This window comes from Papaver somniferum, chromosome 4 (genome assembly GCF_003573695.1).
Source record: "Papaver somniferum cultivar HN1 chromosome 4, ASM357369v1, whole genome shotgun sequence".
Taxonomy (NCBI): domain Eukaryota; kingdom Viridiplantae; phylum Streptophyta; class Magnoliopsida; order Ranunculales; family Papaveraceae; genus Papaver; species Papaver somniferum.
In genome coordinates, this window is record NC_039361.1 from 78876481 (window position 1) to 78895792 (window position 19312).

Here is a 19312-nt window from a genome sequence, read left to right on the forward strand (position 1 = left end):
TTGCCTGCTCTGATACCAATTGAAAAAGCGGGGGTCTAACAACCTCACCCAATACTTTGATTAGCAATCAGTATGGACTAACTCCAATATACTTTTATGAGAATCAACTAGACAGTTAGACTCAATTAATAGAAAAGTATATCAAAGAGTTTTATATTCGATATCTCTTGATTTAATTATTACTCAAGCAAATCTACGAGTCTTGATTAAATACAAAAGATATAAACTTGGATGGTACCAAAGACCAATATCCAAGAATCAATCAATTTCCAAGCAACAACCAAAAGTTGGATTTCGCAATTGATCGATACAACACACAACCTGTGATATTTCAATTATATAACAACATATAATGCGGAATAGAATAACACAGACACCAGAAATTTTGTTAACAAGGAAATCGCAAATGCAGAAGAACACCGGGACCTAGTCCAGATTGAACACCACACTGTATTAAGCTGTTACATACACTATCCTACTACAAAATAACTTCGTAGTGGACTGTAGTTGAACTCTAATCAATCTCACAATGATTCAAGGTACAGTTGCGTTCCTTACGTCTCTGATCCCAGCAGGATACTACGCACTTGATTCCCTTAGTTGATCTCCTCCAAAACCAAGAGTTGCTACAACCCAAAGTCGAAAACTTGATAAACAAATTTTTCTCACACATAAATGTCTATAGATTGAATAAATCTGTCTCCCACAGAAATACCCAAGAGTTTTTGTTCCGTCTTTTGATAAATCAAGGTGAACAGGAACTAATTGATAAACCGGTCTTATATTCCCGAAGAACAGCCTAGTATTATCAATCACCTCACAATAATCTAAATCGTATGTTAGCGAAACTAGATATTGTGGAATCAAAAATGATGAGACGAAGATGTTTGTGATTTCTTTTTAACTTGCCTTATAGGAGATATAATTTCAAGCCAATTATTTAATTGAAATCGTACGATAGAAAATTGCAAGATCAGATCGCTCAACTACAAGAAAAGTAGTTTCGTCTGGATTCACAATCCCAATGAAGTCTTTCAGTCGTTAACCTACAAGGTCTCGAGAAGAAACCTAAGGTTAAAGGAGAATCGACTCTAGCAAACCAACTAGTATCACACAGGAGGTGTGGGGATTGGTTTTTCCAGATGCTAGATCTCTCCTTTATATAGTTTTCAAATCAGGGTTTGCAATCTAAGTTACCTTAACAAAGCATTCAATATTCCCCGTTAGATGAAAAACCTGATTCAACCAAGCTAATATATTTCAACCGTTAGATCAAAACTTAGCTTGTCACACACACAAATGAAATGTATTCATTTAGGTTTGAGTAACCGTACCTAAACGTGTACATTTAGTTGGTTCACAAATAGTTAACCAATGGTTATACATATGAGAACTTTCATATTAACGGTATTCATCTTTCTCATAACTAGTTCAAATGACTCATAAGTACTAGTTGAAGAGTTGTTCAATTGCTTAGGTCTTTATTCATAGACACAATTGAAACAAAATCAGTTTGATCCACTTGAATTAATTCATGAACAATATAGCCACGGTTTGAAAAGATTGCATTCCTTATAATTTATTGTTTTAAGTTCATGAACTACCGATTTGAGATATCACCAGCTTGAGTACGTGTACGGGTATGCGTACCTTAGCTACCGGATTTGAGTTTATCAACTCAAAAGAAATTTTCGGTTCGAAAAATTCCGTGGGTACGCATATGGGTACGAGTACCTAAGGTGACTGGTTTACTAGTTTGCAAACTTAGAAACTCAAGCAGAAATTTTCGGTATGAAAACTTCCGTGGGTACGCGTACTAAACCTGTCTCTTTCACCAATACCGCATGCACACATATGCACACACTTGGCTTCCAGTACATGGATTTATACACTAATGTGCGAACACACTATATATGCTTATATCCATAGATGGTAATCTCAACTATACATTTCAATCATTGAAACATTCTTCTATATTGTTATAACAGTCGTTATTAACGACTATCGTCATCAAATCTATTTTCAAGATTGAAACGTCATCATGACTTTCTTCATGGGTAAAGATGAAAATGGTTTAAGAGAAAGCTTACCAACACATATTTCGAGAAAAAGATAGGCGAGTAAACTCGGCTCGAAATAGCAAATGTGTATGTATGAAAACTATCATACTTAAACGACTTTGTCTCCACATAACTTTTAGTCGGATTAAGTTCAGCCGGTTCCTCGAGTAGTTCTTCGTCTTCGTAAGATGATCGCCATGGAGTCTGGAGATTCAAATACACTTGATTATCCTAGACCGAGACTTAGTCATAAGTAAACTAGAAATCAAGACATATTGTTTTTATCACTAATATTGAAAAACATGCTTGAGATAGCAACGCATGCGAGTTCGTCTGACAAATGCTCTAACAATCTCCCACTTTGTCAATTTTAGTGGCAAAACTATCAATACATATGGATTACAAAATAGATAAAAACTTTGTAGCTTCTTGTCCACATGCTTGATCTCCTTGGTGCTTCAACATTACTCGAAATCTTCATCACTTCCAAGTACTCCCATGATTCTAAAGGTTTTAAGTTTAACATCATCGTTGTTGAAGTTCCGTAGCCATAACATTGAGAAAACAAAAGATCTCGATCATTGTTATACAGTGTCATAGTATTATTACACAACATCAAAGTTCTCACATCACAACTTCGACAACAATACTATAGTGATATGTATCACTCCCCCTTAGTCAATACTTCGTCTCAACATGAAAACCACTCCCCCTTACATAATGATCCGTAAAACACGTAAACCATATGTATTTGTAGTGTGAACTACATATTAATTCTTCCCCTTTTTGTCAATAAAATTGGCAAAGGTACGAAAACGAGATCCTAATGAAATTCTCATGGAGACACTTCAAATCAAAGAAAATTACATATCAACTTTGTTTTGAGTGAATCATAAAGCCGAAGCTAAATGCATTCATCACGGAGTTTATAAAGATACAAGATAACTCCTCAAATATTCCACAGCCGCACTCCCCACAAAGATATGGAAATTAAGCGCAAGTTAAAAAGAACTCTCCCCCATTCGATGTCATTCCCGAAAGAACAACAAGAGCGATCTTACTTTTACAAGAAAAGAAGGATTTCTTTGGACACCAAAAACCAAAAAATGATTTTGTTATCCAAAAATTCTCAATCAAATTAACCACAAGCGAACCCATGATTAATCTAATCGGAATACACAACCAAAATAACCACAAACGAATCCATGATTAGTTTAGTTGGAAATGCTCACACAAGAAGAATTATGGAGCCACACAGTATATAAATAAAATATGGATCAGAGAAGATCAATACTGCGGAATATACAAGGATTCATTCTATTTCCCATCATTATTTTCATAACGATATACAATAGACATAATCCTTGTAAAAAAAAAAATTCACCTATATTCCATCAAATAATTGACATAATAGGCTTAACTTTTGTTTGTCAAAAGTTTATTCATTCTTTTAACAATACATGCATATCGACATATAAACGAGATAACTTTTGACATCGTATGGGACAATAATTGTTCACGGACGCAAACACACATATCCCACAACATATTTCAATATATAAAACCATAAAGATTAATACTGCAATCATCATCTTCCAAATTTTTTTTTTAGAATTTAAATAAATAAACCTAAAAACATGAAGATGAAAACGTTGGACATAGCTATGTGTACTCACAATAATGGTTATTCCAAACTCTAGTTATTCTTCTAGACAAAAACAAGAAAAAATTCTCATTAGAAGATTTACTAGACATTAACACCTTGGAAGAATTCTTTATCGTCCCCGAACTCCTTGACGTCAACAACCATTGGTACATATTGTTCATGAAGATAGGAGTTAATATCAATAAACCTTCTTGGCTGATGATGTTGAACCAAGGTCTTCTGAATTTCCAACGATCTTAAAACACAAGCCTTTATTTCCTGAATCTCTTTTCTTGCCAGCTTCAACTCTTCAAGAACATCAGAAAACTTATGAGAGTTTTAAGGAACAACTATTGGCTTCCTCACATTCCTTCTTTTTCTTTTTAAAGTTGAAGACACTAGAGATTTCTCTTTTTACTTAGTGATTGATGGCTTAACAATCATATTGATATCTTTCCTATCAGAAGACAAGGTGCTTAGAGTATCCATGAAAGCACGGTTTTGTGAGAGGAGTTCACAATCAAACCTCAACAAGCAGTCTTAAGATATAAAAAATATCAGGGAAGGAAAAAGGAATGTAGGGTTTTGAAACCTATAAACAGGTTCGTACACGTCCAACTCACAACCCTATAGAAAGTGGAATTGTCGACAATAACCCTCTTCTTTTGGCAAGACAGTCTCTTCCAACATCAACAGTGATATGGAGGAATTCCAAAACCAACCAATTTCAAAGCTAAAAACAAAACTAAAAAATTTATTTTTTGAAGCCTGAGGTGTGCAGGAACTTGTCTCTTTTGAACAGGCACATGAGACAAGATGCACAAGACAACAAAATCAAGTTGTGCTGTGGTGAACAACAATTTGTCCACCATGACCCTTTTGGTTGGAATTCATGGAACCTTTCCTTTACGTATATTTAGACCATGTTTTCTTCTCTAATGGCCTATATCTATCTTTGGAAACCAATCTCTTCGAGGAAGATAAGATCTTACATACCTCAGTTGTTTTCTCCGTTAGTTTAAGCTTGGTAGCTAGACAATCTGCTCTTCGTTGAAGCTTGTTGACATATCTCATATTGTGTTTGTATTTGAAACATTTTGAAAACTAATGTCCCTTGAGAGAACAATAGGAGCATTTCAATGCAAAAGATGATTCAGGCGCCTTTGAAACGCAAGCTTCTAGGCACAAGGTAGATCCTGAAACATTAAACAAAGGATTTTCAAAAGAAGGGTCAATTGATTCTTCCATCTTGATTGGGATCTCTTCTAAAAGATTATCAAGATTGATGTATGTATTGCTACAATTATCAAAATCAATATTTTCACATAGAAGAGCAACACTTGATTTTTTGTCTTCATCAGAATCATAATTGTCAGAAATCTCATCAAGTATCGCAGCCAGACCTTTGTTCCCAGTCTATTTTCTACGGTTTGGGCACTCGTTAGCAAAATGACCAAAGCCTTTACACTTAAAGTACTGAGGCATATCCTCGTCATCAGTTTCATTTGTGTACCTGTTTTTAGGAGAAATACGATTATGAGGTTTGACTGATGCTTTTGCCTTACCTCTGGAGAACCGTTCACTTCTCTTCAAAAGAATATCTCTAAACTGTCTTGTGATCATCGAGTCCGATTTGTCAAGATCTTCATCTGATGAATCTGTCTCAGAATGATCTTCTCCATAGATATACACATTTTTACTTTTATCAAGTAATTTTGTGTCTTTTAGTGCTTTGAACGCAACATCCTTAGATTTGGATGAATGCTCGATCGTAATCAAATATCTTAAGCTTCCCAACCAGCATATTTCTGGAGAGATTATCCAGGTTATTTCCCTCAACGATGGCATGCTTCTTAGAGTCATATCTAGATGGCAGTGATCTGAGAATTTTCATCACAATGTCCTTTTCAGGAATTGTCTTACCCAATGCAAAAGATGCATTAACAATTTCAGACACTTTGTGATTAAACTCATAAAATGAATCTTCATCTGCCATACGAAGGTTTTCCAAATCGCAATTAAGGTTTTGAAGCCTATCTTCCTTTTCACTTGTATTACCTTCGAATACGGTTTCTAAGATATCCCACGCATCTTTAGACCTAGTGCAGTTTTACACATGATGCTGAAGATTTGGGGTAATGGCATGTATGATGGATCAAACCGACGGAGTTTTGCTTTGCAGCAAGTATCTCAGCAGCATCGTATTCGCCAATATTTTTTAGAACATTAACGTTACCTACTGCAACAACGGGAGCATCATAGCCATTAACAACATATACCCATGATTGAAAATCACGCGCTTGAAAAAAAGCTTGCATAGTAATTTTCCACCATAAGTAATTAGAGCCATCGATGACCGGTGGTACTTAATAGAGATGTTAGAGCATTGCTCGGTCGAACTCGCATGCGTTGCTATCTCAAGCATGTTTGTCAATGTTAGTGATGAAAACTATAAGTCTTGATTTCTAGTCTATTATAGCTAAGTCTCGGACTAGGATGGTGTAGTTGAGCTCAAGGACTTCATGGCGATTCATCATACAAGTAGAAGAACTACTCAAGGAACCGGTGGAACTTCTCGACAAAAAGGTATGTGAAGAATTGAACTTATCTGTCACTCAAAAGTCTATCTAATATATCTCATACTCTTTGAGACAAGAAGTCGTATGCTATATATATAGACTTGGATTATACACATTTGGTATTTCGAGCCGAGTATACCTCGCCTATCTATATCTTGGAATATGTGTTGGTAATCTTTTCGCTTCAATCAATTTTATCTTTACCATGTGACAAAAGTCATGATATGTTTCAATCATTTTGAAAATTGCCTTGACGAGAAATGGTGTAACAACTGTATAACGTCCTCTAAGAATGTTTCAATGATTGAAATGAGAGTTTAGATTACATAAGCAATGGTGGACATAAGCATTATTGTGGAAACACATTTATGTATAATTCCTATTCCTTGAACCAAAGTTTGCGAACTTTGTTGATCAAGAGAACCGGAAGAATGGCGTGAGCCAAGTCCACAAACTCAGTCCACGAACTGCCGAAGTTCTCAAACCCGAGAATTTATGCTGGAGTTGACAAACTATTTTCACGAAGCTAAGTCTGCGAACTCAGTCCGCGAACCCAGTATGGGAACCAGCGAAGTTCTCCTTCCCAAGAATTTCTGCTGGAGTTTGTAAACTCTGCCCAGTAACTTAAGTCCGCGAACCTAGTCTGCGAACTTGAGAAGGTTATATATCTGAAGATGATTTCTGAACTTAAACTTAAAAAGACTAAGGAATGCATTTTGCAAACGGTGGCTATAAAAGTTCATGAACCGATTCAAGTGAATCAAATCATTTTTGCTTCAATTGTGTCTTGTGTAGTACATAAGATTTCCTTGCAATTGAACAACTCTCTAACTAGTTCATTTGAAGTCATTTGAACTGGTTATGGTGAAGACGAACATGGTTGATATGAATTGATCATATGACTAACCTTTTGGTTAACTATTGTTGAACCAACAAGTACATACATTTGGGTATGGTTAACAAACGTAGAAGCGTGCAATGTCAAGTGTATGTAACAAGCTAAGTTTTCGATCTAACGGTTGAGAAATATTATCTTGAATCTAAGTCAGGTTTTCATCTAACGGTAGATATTGATTTCTTTGTTACCAAGGTAACTTAATTACAAACCCTGATTTGAAAGACTATATAAAGGAGACATCTAGTATTGTGCAAAACTAATCCCCACACCTTACATGTGATACTAGTTTGCGTGCTAGAGTCGTTTCTCCTTTAACCTTTGGTTTTCTTCTTCTAAAAACCAGGTTAACGACTTAAAGACTTCATTGGGATTGTGAAGCCAAACCGATACTACTTTTATCGTAGTTGTATGATCTGATCTTGCATCTTCTATCGTAAAAGTACAATCAGATTGATTGGATTGAGATTGATATCTCCGATAGGCAAGATATAAAAACTAATCACAAACATCTCCGTCTCACTGTTTGTGATTCTGCAACATCTTGTTTCTCTACCATACGATTAATATTGTTGTGAGGTGATTGATAACTCTAGGATATTCTTCGGGAATATAAGAACGGATTATCAATTGGTTCCTGTTCACCTTGATTATTATCAAAAGATGGAACAAAACCTTTAGGATTTATCTGTGGGAGACAGATTGATCCTTTGATAGGCTTGTCTGTGTGATAAAGATTTGTTTATTGTCAAAGCCTGCGATTTTGGGTCGTAGCAACTCTTAGTTGTGGGTGAGATCAGCTAAGGGAATCAAGTGTGTAGTATCCTGCTGGAATCAGAGGCGTAGGGAGTACAACTGTACCTTGGATTAGTGGGAGACTGATTGGGGTTCAACTATAGTCCAGTCCGAAGTTAGATTGGGGTAGGCTAGTGTCTGTAGCGGCTTAATACAGTGTGTGTTCAATCTGGATAAGGTCCCGAGGTTTTTCTGCATTTGCGGTTTCCTTGTTAACAAATTTTTGGTGTCTATGTTATTTCAATTTCTGCATTATATTGCTTTATCTATATAATTGAAATAATACATGTTGTGTGTTAGATCATCAATTAGAGTAATCCAACCTTTGGTTATTGATTGTCATTGATTGATCCTTGGATATTGGTCTTTGGTACCATCCAAGTTATTCCTTGTATTTGATCAGAACTCGCAGTTCTTGCTTGAGTAAATCAAATCAAGAAGAGAGATATAAAGTCGTTGATATACTTTAATTGATTGAGTCTTGTTGATTCTCTTAAACGTATATTCGATTTTGTCCATACAGATTGCTAAGAGAAATATTGGGTGGTGTTGTTAGACCCCCGATTTTTCAATTGGTATCAGAGAAGGCAAACACGTTCAAGACCTTACAAGTCTGTGTTTGTAGTGATCTGAAACTATGGACAGAGGTGTTATCTCTATTAACGTACCACCAGTTTTCGATGGCTCTAATTACTTATGGTGGAAAATTGTTATGCGATCTTTTCTTCAAGCGCGTGATTTTCAATCATGGGTACATGTTGTTAATGGCTATGATGCTCCCGTTGTGGCAGTTGGAGATGTAAACGTTCCCAAGAATATTGTCGAATATAATCCTGCCGAGATACTTGCTGCAAAGAAAAATTCCGATGGTTTGAATGCCATCATACATGCCATTACCCAAAATCTTCAGCACCATGTCTCAAACTGCACTAGGTCTAAAGATGCGTGGGATATCTTAGAAACCTTATTTGAAGGTAATACCAGTGAAAATGAAGCTAGGATTCAAAACCTTAATTCCGATTGGGAGAACCTTCGTATGGTAGATGAAAATACATTTGATGAGTTTAATCACAGAGTGTCTGAAATTGTTAATGCATCTTTTGCATTGGGTAAGACTATTCCTGAAAAGGACATTGTGATGAAAATTCTCAGATCGCTTCCATCTAGATACGAGTCTAAAAAGCATGCCATCGTTGAGGGAAATAACCTTGATAATCTTTCCAGAAATACATTGGTTGGAAATCTAAAGATATTTGATCATGAGCATACATCCAAAATCGGAAAGGATGTTGCCCTTAAAGCACATAAGAACACTAAGTTACTTGATAAAAGTAAAAGTGTATGTGTCTCTGAGGATGATCAGTCTGAGGGTGATTTTTCGGATGAAGATCTTGACAAATCAGTCTCCTTGATCACAAGACAGTTTAGGGATCTTCTATTGAAGAGAAGTAAACGGTTTTTAAGAGACAAACCTAGGTCATCAGATAAACCTCACAATCGCGTCCCTCCTAAAAACAAGGATGCTGACGAGGCTGATGACGAGGATATGCCACAGTGCTTTAAGTATAAAGGTTTTGGTCATTTAGCAAACGAGTGCCCAAATCGTAGAAAATACACTGGGAACAAAGGTCTTGCTGTAACACTTGATGAGATGTCTGAGATCTATGATTCCCATGAAGACAGGAAATCAAGTGTTGGTCTTCTATGTGAAAACATTGATTTTGATAATTGTAGCAATACATATATCAACCTTGATCGTTTCGGTGAAGAAGAGAATCCAATCAAGCTGGAAGAATCAATTAACCCATCCTTTGGAAACTCTGTTTGTAATGTTTCAGGATCTACTATGTGTCTGGCTGCTTTCACACCACGGATGCCTGATAGACGCATTTTTGTGTTTGAATTGTCCTCAGTGTCTCTATTACTAGTGCTTGATTTTGTACTTATTATGGTGTTTTTATGTTTGTGTAGGTGTTTTTGGAGAAATACACTTGTGTGGAAAAAGTTCCTCAAAAAGTGCTATTTGGACCCCTGGAGGACATTTGCTATACGGACCCCAGATTTGGCTAAGGGGCACCCAAGGTTATGCGTAGCCAAAATTCATCCTCAGCACCCAAATTTGTCCTCAGCACCCGTCTGCTATTCGCACCCCAGAGCAGGATAAGGAAACTTCATCTTCAACATTTCAAAACTGTATTTTGGCGGGAAAAATGGCTGCAGATTAGGGTTGGAGTTTTAGGCATGCAAGGAAGAGACTCAATCGCTGATTCTTTTGGGGTTGATTTCTTAAGCCAGAACAGGACATGTAGGGGTGTTATATTCGATCAACTTGGGATGGATTGTGCTAGATGGTTGATTCAAAGCGAAATAGGAAAAGACGAGATTTTCTAATTTCGTTTCGAAGGTTCACGGAGAGATTTAATCGCTCCAATAAGTTGTATTCACCCTGTTTTGACTAAACGGGGCTGGTAAGTCAATTGGATTCGATAAACTTGGGTTGTATACGTGGATGCTAGAAAACAGAGGCGGGAAGATAAAGATACTCGGGCCACTCTGATATGTTGTTTTGGGAAGTTTGCACAAGTCTACATCATGTTACACTGATTATTAAATGTGTAGGATCCTGTTAAGAGAGTGCTGGCAGAAAATCAACGCCTGAGAAGACAAGAATGGAAAGAAGATATTCCCGAGTTTATGGCCTGCATGAGAATATTTTGGGGATTTTTATGTGTTAATAGGAAGGATTCTCGCTGTTTTGAAGGTATATATATTGTGCTGGGGACTCAGAGAGTGACACGGAGAGTTTGGGGAGATTATAGAGCATCACAGAGTCGAGAGAATCAAGTTCCAGAAATATTTTTCTTCTGCTGCTCATCTGAAGAACAGACCATCCAAGACAGTCGTTTTTCAACAGTGGAAACGACACACAGGTGAGGGTCGAGAACCAGCGACAATACTGTTCTATCGTTCTTTTCAGTTTTTAACACTTATAACTGTTGCGAACCCGGTTTTTAATAGTTTTTCTTCATTTCATTTTTTTAAACACCCTTTGAGCAATAAAAATGAATTTTGAGTGTGTTTCCAACATAATGATGAGCTAATTCTCCCATAACCAAGGCAATGAGGAAGCTATTCACGCATGAATAATGGGTAACTATTTCAATATCTCTAATTCTTAATTATAATTTACTCAATCACTGCTCTTGCAGAGTTTTTAAATGTTTACATAATTTTCTTAATTCCTTGTGATTCAATTTGATAGATTATACTTTGTTTAATCAATTGATAGTCTATGCTTGGGGAATGCAATTAATATTTGAGAATATGTTTGATTAATTGTGAATTAAGAAATAAGGGACTTAAAAGATAATTAAAGTTTTGGATTATTTGCCATAATTTATTCATGTGTGATAGTGGAATCGGTGTCTTGGTTATTCCTAATAATCTTGAATTAAGTTTTGTTTGTTTTTAAATTTCATTAAATCTAAAATCTTTTGCTTTCACAAGTCTCAACGAACCTATTACTACTACAACAACTTGAAAACCACATCAATTTTTGGCGCCGCCGACGCGGACTTGTCTTTAGGCTAGAGTTTTTAGATTTTTTTTTTTTAGGTTTTTATTTGTTTTTCATTTTTATTTTATTTGTTCTTCTTTATGTTTTTGGGTTTTTGTCTTTTCCTTACAGATTTTGTAGTTTGGAGCGAAAGAAAAATTTGCCAAAATTTTTGGTGAATACTTAAAGATTTGGAGTAAAAGCAAGGCGAAGGGAGCGAAAGAAAAGAAGAATAAAAAATAATAAAAAAGAGAGAGAGACAATTTTTTTAGAATATTTTTTTTAGATTATCTTTTTCTTTTGCACTTTATTTTTGGACTTTGGACTGTGGACTTTGGGAATTTATGTTTTTTTTAAAACCCTACGGAAGGGTAGTTTAAATATCAATTGTTTGCAGAGAAGGACGGCGATTACGATATCGCCTCGGCCCCTCACGTTCGTACATGACATAAGAGTCGTGGCCCGAGTCGACTTCAGCAGTTCATCCCCCGTCTGGTACGGGAGGTAAGTTTATCGAAACACTCGCGAATCCCTGTCAGAGAGTTACTGTATCCCTTCGTTTGCATATATGCTGAGGATTTGAAAACGGCTGCTTTAATTTCCTAGTAAAGGGCAAGGACTGGCCATACAAGATAAGGGTTCGGATTTCATCACCGTTCCCTTCTTGCCCGCCTTAGGAAAACGAACCAAACACGAACCTAAGCCTACAATTTGACTAGAACGAGACCTATAGGGTAACGAGCTTAACATGAAAGTCATTCGAAAAATATTGGTTACTCTTTTAAGCATGCTTCAAAGTTCATGATGGTTTCTGTGAGTTGAATACGCCGCCTTGTAACGCCGGTGAGGCCTTGGGTATCAAAGCTCCATTGAGCTTCCCTCGTCTCGATTCAACTTACTTAAACTCGGATTGATTCCAGAGGGGTTTTCTTAAATTGTAACGAATTCCCTTTCGAAGGATTAGAAGCTAGTCTAGAAACAATCTAAGTGGAGCCATCATGCTTTTTGTTTGCTAGAAATCAGTAGGTTTGTTGTGGTGGAGTCAGCCTTGTTTGTGTTTGCATAGAACTTTCATTTCTTTTAGGATTTATTTCTTTTGTTTTTCTAGTGTATGCCCAAGGTTATTAAAGAGCGGGCTTGGAAAAGAAACACTCTAGGTCGTTTGATTAGTGATAAACCTAGTAGTTCTTCTTGTGAAGGCGGGAGCTCGAAGACTCTTCTTTTGAGAGTCCTGTTTTTGGAAACTTCAGTTTTGAGAATCTGTCCCTTCGTGAGGAAAATACCCCTAGTACTTCAGCTGTGCCAGCAATGGCAACTTTGAAAGATTACATGTTCCCAACTAGGTCCACCCGAGCTTCGTGCATTAAATTGCCAGCCATTACGGCTAATTTCAAGATAAAACCTAGTATTCTTCAGATGATCCCTATATTCTTAGGGAAAGATGATGAGAACCCTTATTTTCATATTAGGGACTTTGAGGAAATTTGTGGGACAATTAGAATAAAATACCTTACTGATGAAGTCTTGAAACTTAAGATGTTTCCCTTTTCCTTGAGAGATAAAGCCAAGACCTGGCTGAACAACCTACCGTCTGAATCCATTGAAACATGGCAGGAAATTATTGCTGCTTTCTATATGAAATTCTACACTAAGCATAAAATGCGCCTGTTAGGAAAAAAATTAGTGCTAGTGTGCAACAAGAGGGAGAGTCTCTTTATAGGTTTTTAGAGAGATTCAATGATCTCCTATCCCAGTGTCCTCACCATGGATTTGATAAGATGAAACTAGTAGAGATTATTTATAATGGTTTAGACTATTCAACCAAAGCCATGGTTGAGTCTATGTGCGCTGGTGAGTTCACTAGTAAGAGTGTTGATCATGCTTTTACCTTCTTAGGAGCTGTCGCTGAAAAATCCCAACAGTGGGAGTCTTGTGTTGAACCCCCCAAAAGACTCTTGGTCAATAGAAGTAGCACCAATGTGGTAGATACAAGCTTCGGGTCTAATGCTAAGTTTGCTGCTTTGTCTAGAAGGTTAGAAGCTTTGGAATTGAATCATCCTAAACATAGGTCTCTTGTTGAACCTGATGATAGGTTTGGAGCCTCTCAAGTGTCTAGTTGTGGAGTAGAACCCAATAAATCGTTTTGGGAAGGTCAGGTTAGTGAAGAGCATGCCCATGCTGTCTATAACAATGCTAGGTTTGAGAACCGTCAGAAGTTTGACCCATACTCAGAGACTTACAACCCTGGTTGGAGAAACCATCCTAATTTTTCTTGGTCTAAGGGTCAGAATCAAGGACAGTCTAGTAATTCTCAGCCTCCCCCAGGTTTTGGTTATGCTAAGAACTCTTCAGGTCAACCCCAGTTTCAGAATGAAAAAGATCTCCACCTTAGAAGAAACCCTTACTATGTTAGCAAAGAACCATGAGATGTTATCAAAGAACCACTATGGTTTTCAAGAAGAAACCAGGCAGAATTTTAAGAATAATTCAGTCTCTTGCTAACTTAAACTTCAATCGGCCAAATAGCTAAGTTTCTTAGTGAAAGAAGATGAAATTCCCTAGTCAACTGATCCTAACCCTAAGGAGAGAAAAGCGTACAATCATGTGAATTCTATAACAACCCTTAGAGTGGAAAGAAAGTTGACATAAGGTTGCCATGCCTGATAGTGAACATGTTGTAGTTCACCCTTCTGACCAGAAAATGAGGAGACTGATAGTCTCCAAAGACCAATGAGGGTCATGCTGAGCCCGCTTTGTTCCCAGCCCCGTTCCCCAACTCTAGTTCCAACTAAGAGGGAGTCCAACTTAATGATATATTGGAGGTTTTAAGCAGGTTACTATCAACCTCACTTGTTAGATGTGATTAAGCAGATTCCCGCTTATGCCAAGTTCTTAAGGATGGGTACACGAAAGCGAAAACTAGTGTCCATAAGAAAGCCTTCCTAGCTAGTCATGTGAGTTCTATTATTCAGAATACCACTACTCCTAAGTATAAAGACCCAGGGTCCCCTACTATTTCTTGCACAATAGGTAAATATCGTGTCGATAAAGCTTTGCTTGACTTAGGAGCCAGTGTGAACTTACTGCCATACCATGTTACCTTAAGCTAGGACTTGGTGAGATGAAACCTACCCAGATGACACTTCAGTTTGATAGGTCCGTTAAAATTCCTCATGTGGTGATCGAGGGCGTTCTTATTGAGGTCGACAAGTTTATTATCCAGTGGATTTTGTTATCCTAGATACCCAACATGTCCCTGACCCAGAGAACCAAATACCAGTGATTTTAGGTCGCCCGTTTTTAGCTACATCCATGCGATCATTAACTGTCGAAATGGTATAAATTTGTCTTTTGATAATGACTATTGAGCTGAACATTTTTAATATTAGTAACTACCCCTGAACTAGATACTCGAAATAGAAGAGGTGAACATGATAGAACATTAGTCGAGGAGTCATTACCAAACACTTTGTTAGAAGATCCATTAGAGAAATTCCTAGCCCACTTTGGGATTATTTTGATGATGACGATGTGATTAATGAGGTGAATGCTTTGTTAGATTCAACCCCTTTGATAGACACTAGTAATGGCTGGAAACCTAAGTTCGAACCTCTACCCGTTTCTGAGTCTACCCTAGTTCCTTCGTTAGAAAAGCCTCCTAAATTGGACCTTAAACCATTACTAGATTCCCTAAAGTATGTGTTTTTAGGCCCATCTGAAACTTTACCTGTGATTATAGCATCCGACTTGGATAGTGATCAGGAAAGTAGGCTAGTGACCGTCCTTCAAAATAACAATGAAGCTTTAGGATGGACCATAGCAGACATTAAGGGTATAAGTCCTATTGATTGTATAGATCATATCTATTTAGAGAGCGACACCAAACCTTCTAGGGAGATGCAACGTCGACTGAACCCTAATATGAAATAAGTAGTTCGAACCTAGGTTCTTAATCTGTTAGATGTAGGCATTATCTACCCCATTTCAGACAGTAAGTGGGTCAGCCCCGTTCAGGTTGTTCCCAAGAAATCCGGTATTACTATAGTCCAGAATGAGAATAATGAGTTAATCCCAACCCGGATGACCACGGGTTGGCGTGTCTGTATTAACTATAGGAAATTTAACAAGGTCACTAGGAAGGACCACTTTCCCCTTCCCTTCATCGACCAAATGCTAGAGAGATTAGCTGGACGCAGCCATTATTGCTTTTTAGATCGATACTGCGGTTATAATCACATTGTCATAGCCCCATAAGACCAAGAGAAAAACACTTTTACCTGTCCATTTGGTACCTTTGCGTATAGACGCATGCTTTTCGGGCTATGTAATGCCCCTGCGACCTTTCAGCGTTGTATGCTGAGCATATTTTCTGACATGGTAGAACGGTTCTTAGAGGTCTTTATGGATGATTTTTCAGTATTTGGTTCGTCTTTATATGAGTGCTTGCATCATTTGCCATTAGTTTTGACTAGGTGTAAGGAAAATAATTTAGTGCTTAATTGGGAGAAATGTCACTTCATGGTTCGTTCAGGAATTGTTTAAGGGCATATCGTATATTCGAAGGGTATAGAGGTAGACACAGCCAAAGTTGACCTTATTAAAACTTTACAGGTCCCAAAAACCGTAAGAGACATTAGGTCATTCTTAGGGCATGCAGGTTTTTATTGTCGATTCATTAAGGATTTTAGCTTAATTTCTAGACCTCTTTGCAATTTGCTTGCAAAAGATGTTAAATTTGTCTTTGATGATGCTTGTTTAGAGGCTTTTGAGAAGCTTAAGACTTTACTCACTACTGACCCCATAGTCCAGGCACCCAACTGGAACCTACCCTTTGAGATCATGTGTGATGCTTCAGATTATGCTATTGGTGTTGTTCTAGGTCAGCGAGAAAATAAGTTACTTCATGTGATTTACTATGCTAGCAAAACTCTGAATTATTCCCAGTTGAACTATACCACTACTGAGAAGGAACTATTAGCTATTGTGTTTGCCTTAGAAAAGTTTAGATCCTACCTCTTAGGTTCTAAGGTCGTAATCTTTAATGATCATGCTGCTTTGAAGTATCTTCTTTCCAAGAAGGATACTAAACCTAGATTGATTAGATAGATCTTATTGTTGCAGGAATTTTCCATAGACATTAGAGATAAAAAAGGTGCAGAAAATGTAGTAGCAGACCACTTGTCTAGGCTTTTTGTGTATACCCTTAATGATTCTCCTCCTGTTAGGGATAGTTTCCCTGATGAACAACTGTTATTTGTTACCCAAGCACCTTGGTATGTGAATATAGTGAATTATCTTGTTACTGGTCGAATGCCCCAATATTTGGGTAAACAAGATCGTTCTAGGTTTTTAGCCGAGGTGAAGCACTTCTTTTGGGATGATCCTTATTTGTTTAAGTATTGTTTAGACCAGATTATTAGGAGATGTATACCTGAGAGTGACCAGTCCAGTATTATTTCCTTTTGTCATGATCATGCTTGTGGGGGTCACTTTAGTGCTAAGAAGACTGCTGCTAAGATATTGCAGTGTGGATTCTATTGGCCTTCGTTGTTTAAAGACTCCCATAGTCACTGTGTTACTTGTGAGCGTTTCCAGAAATTAGGAACCATTTCCCGTAGGAACATGATTCCCTTGAACCCTATTTTAGTAGTTGAGGTCTTTGATGTGTGGGGTATTGACTTTATGGGTCCGTTTCCTAATTCTTTTGGTAACCTTTACATTCTTGTCGCTGTAGACTATGTATCTAAGTGGATTGAGGAGGCGTGTAAAACCAATGACCATAGGGTTGTGATTGAGTTCTTGAAAAATAATATACTTACACGTTTTGGTACACTGCGTGCTATAATTAGTGATGAAGGGTCGCACTTTTTTAATGTACCTTTTAGGATTTTGATGAAAAAATATGGTATTACAGATAAGGTAGCTACCCCGTATCATCCACAAACTAGTGGTCAAGTAGAGGTTTCTAATAGGGAGATAAAACGTATATTAAAGAAAACAGTTAATCCTCATCGGAAAGACCGGTTGTCTAGGCTTACTGATGCCTTATGGGCTTACCGTACTGCATTTAAGACCCCCATTGGAATGTCACCTTATTGTCTTGTGTATGGCAAGGCATGTCATTTACCTGTTGAGTTAGAACATAGAGCTTATTGTGCTGTTAAACAGCTAAATTTTTCACCTGACAAGGCAGGAGCCCATAGGAAACTCCAGCTCAATGAGTTGGAAGAGATTCGTATATATGCTTACGATAGTGCGAAAGAGTATAAGAATAAAACGAAACTTGTGCATGATAGAAATATTTTAAGGAAGTCAGTTTCTCCAGGTCAAAAAGTTCTTCTGTATGATACCCGCTTGCATCTTTTCCCCGGGAAGTTACGTTCTCGGTGGACGGGTCCTTTTATTGTTCGCACTGTCTTTCCTCATGAAGTTGTTGAGATCGAGACACCAGATGGTAGTAGTTCTTCGAAGGTTAACGGTCAGAGATTGAAACCCTTTTTATAGCCCTTTCGTACAGGTGATGTCGAGGAGGTCCCTCTGGAGGACCCTGTTTACCCTTGATTGACCATCAAGGCGATTATATGTTGTATATTAGTTTTTGATTTCTCTCTTCACCCAGGTACTATCTTTCCAACTTCTCCTCGTGTTATTTTACTTTTGGTACTGCTCTTTCGTTAGAAACATTGAGGACAATGTTAGATTTAAGTTTGGGGGTGGGGAAGAACCTTTTAGTTGCATTTTTGAAACTTCTAGCGTCACCTAATATCCGGTTAGCCAACTTTACATACGGTTTCTCACCGAAAAGATGGAAATTGGAATTGCTAGGGATAACATTCTTCTGAGACATTAGAGAAAAAGACATTGAGATCTTTGAAATTCAGGAGATAACTTGTTCCTTTTAGAGGGTAACCGTGATGGACCTAACCATCCATGATGGAAAGGCAAGTAGGTCAGAAGGAAATGCCAGAAAGACAAAGAAACCTCACACTGTAGTCTTAGTTACTGGATTACGACCCTCTCTCAGTAGAAACTTATCATCATCAACAAGCGGAGCGACATAAAAATCTTTGAAGAAAGTTGAAGACGTTTAAGGTTTAGAAGCAACAATAGAAAAGAATAATTCAAAAAAAAAAAAATCAAAGTTGAAGATTGAGTTACAAGAGCAAATAAAATCAAACGATATACGTTGTTGAAGTTCATGATACCAAGACATTACAAGTTGTGAAGATCCAAGTTCTAAAGTCCTTCTCTAATGGGCATGTAAATTGTTGTCTTGTTATTTTTGTTTCCAAAAAAAAAAATATAAAAAAAAAGAAAAAAATACATTTAAATTTTGTTTGATAAGGCCATAGGGAAGTAGAAATCTATAAGGAAGTTTCAAGCAAGAAATCGAAGAGAATAATTAATTGTCAAGGTTCTACGAAGTTCGAGAGTTTATCATCAACAGTTGAAGACCGAAGAAGACGTTGTTTCTACTGAGCACTATGAGAGAGTCGAGGAGAGATGCATATTGGTTGCTTTGTTAGTCCGCTTTCCATCTGGCACAAGATCTTTCTAGCACTGGTTCAACTCATCACATGTAATTAGTCCAGCTGTGTAGCAGATGTCCCTCTCATTTTTATCTCTCTCCTAATCTTATCCAACTGTAAAGTGGACGCATCTTACAATGTTTATCTAGCTGTTTAGCGGATATCTCTTTATCTAGCAGTGTTGCAGATGTGTCACCCCTATTTTTTGTTCAGCTTTAGAGCTGGCACCTTTAATTTCTCTGGAATTCTAGTT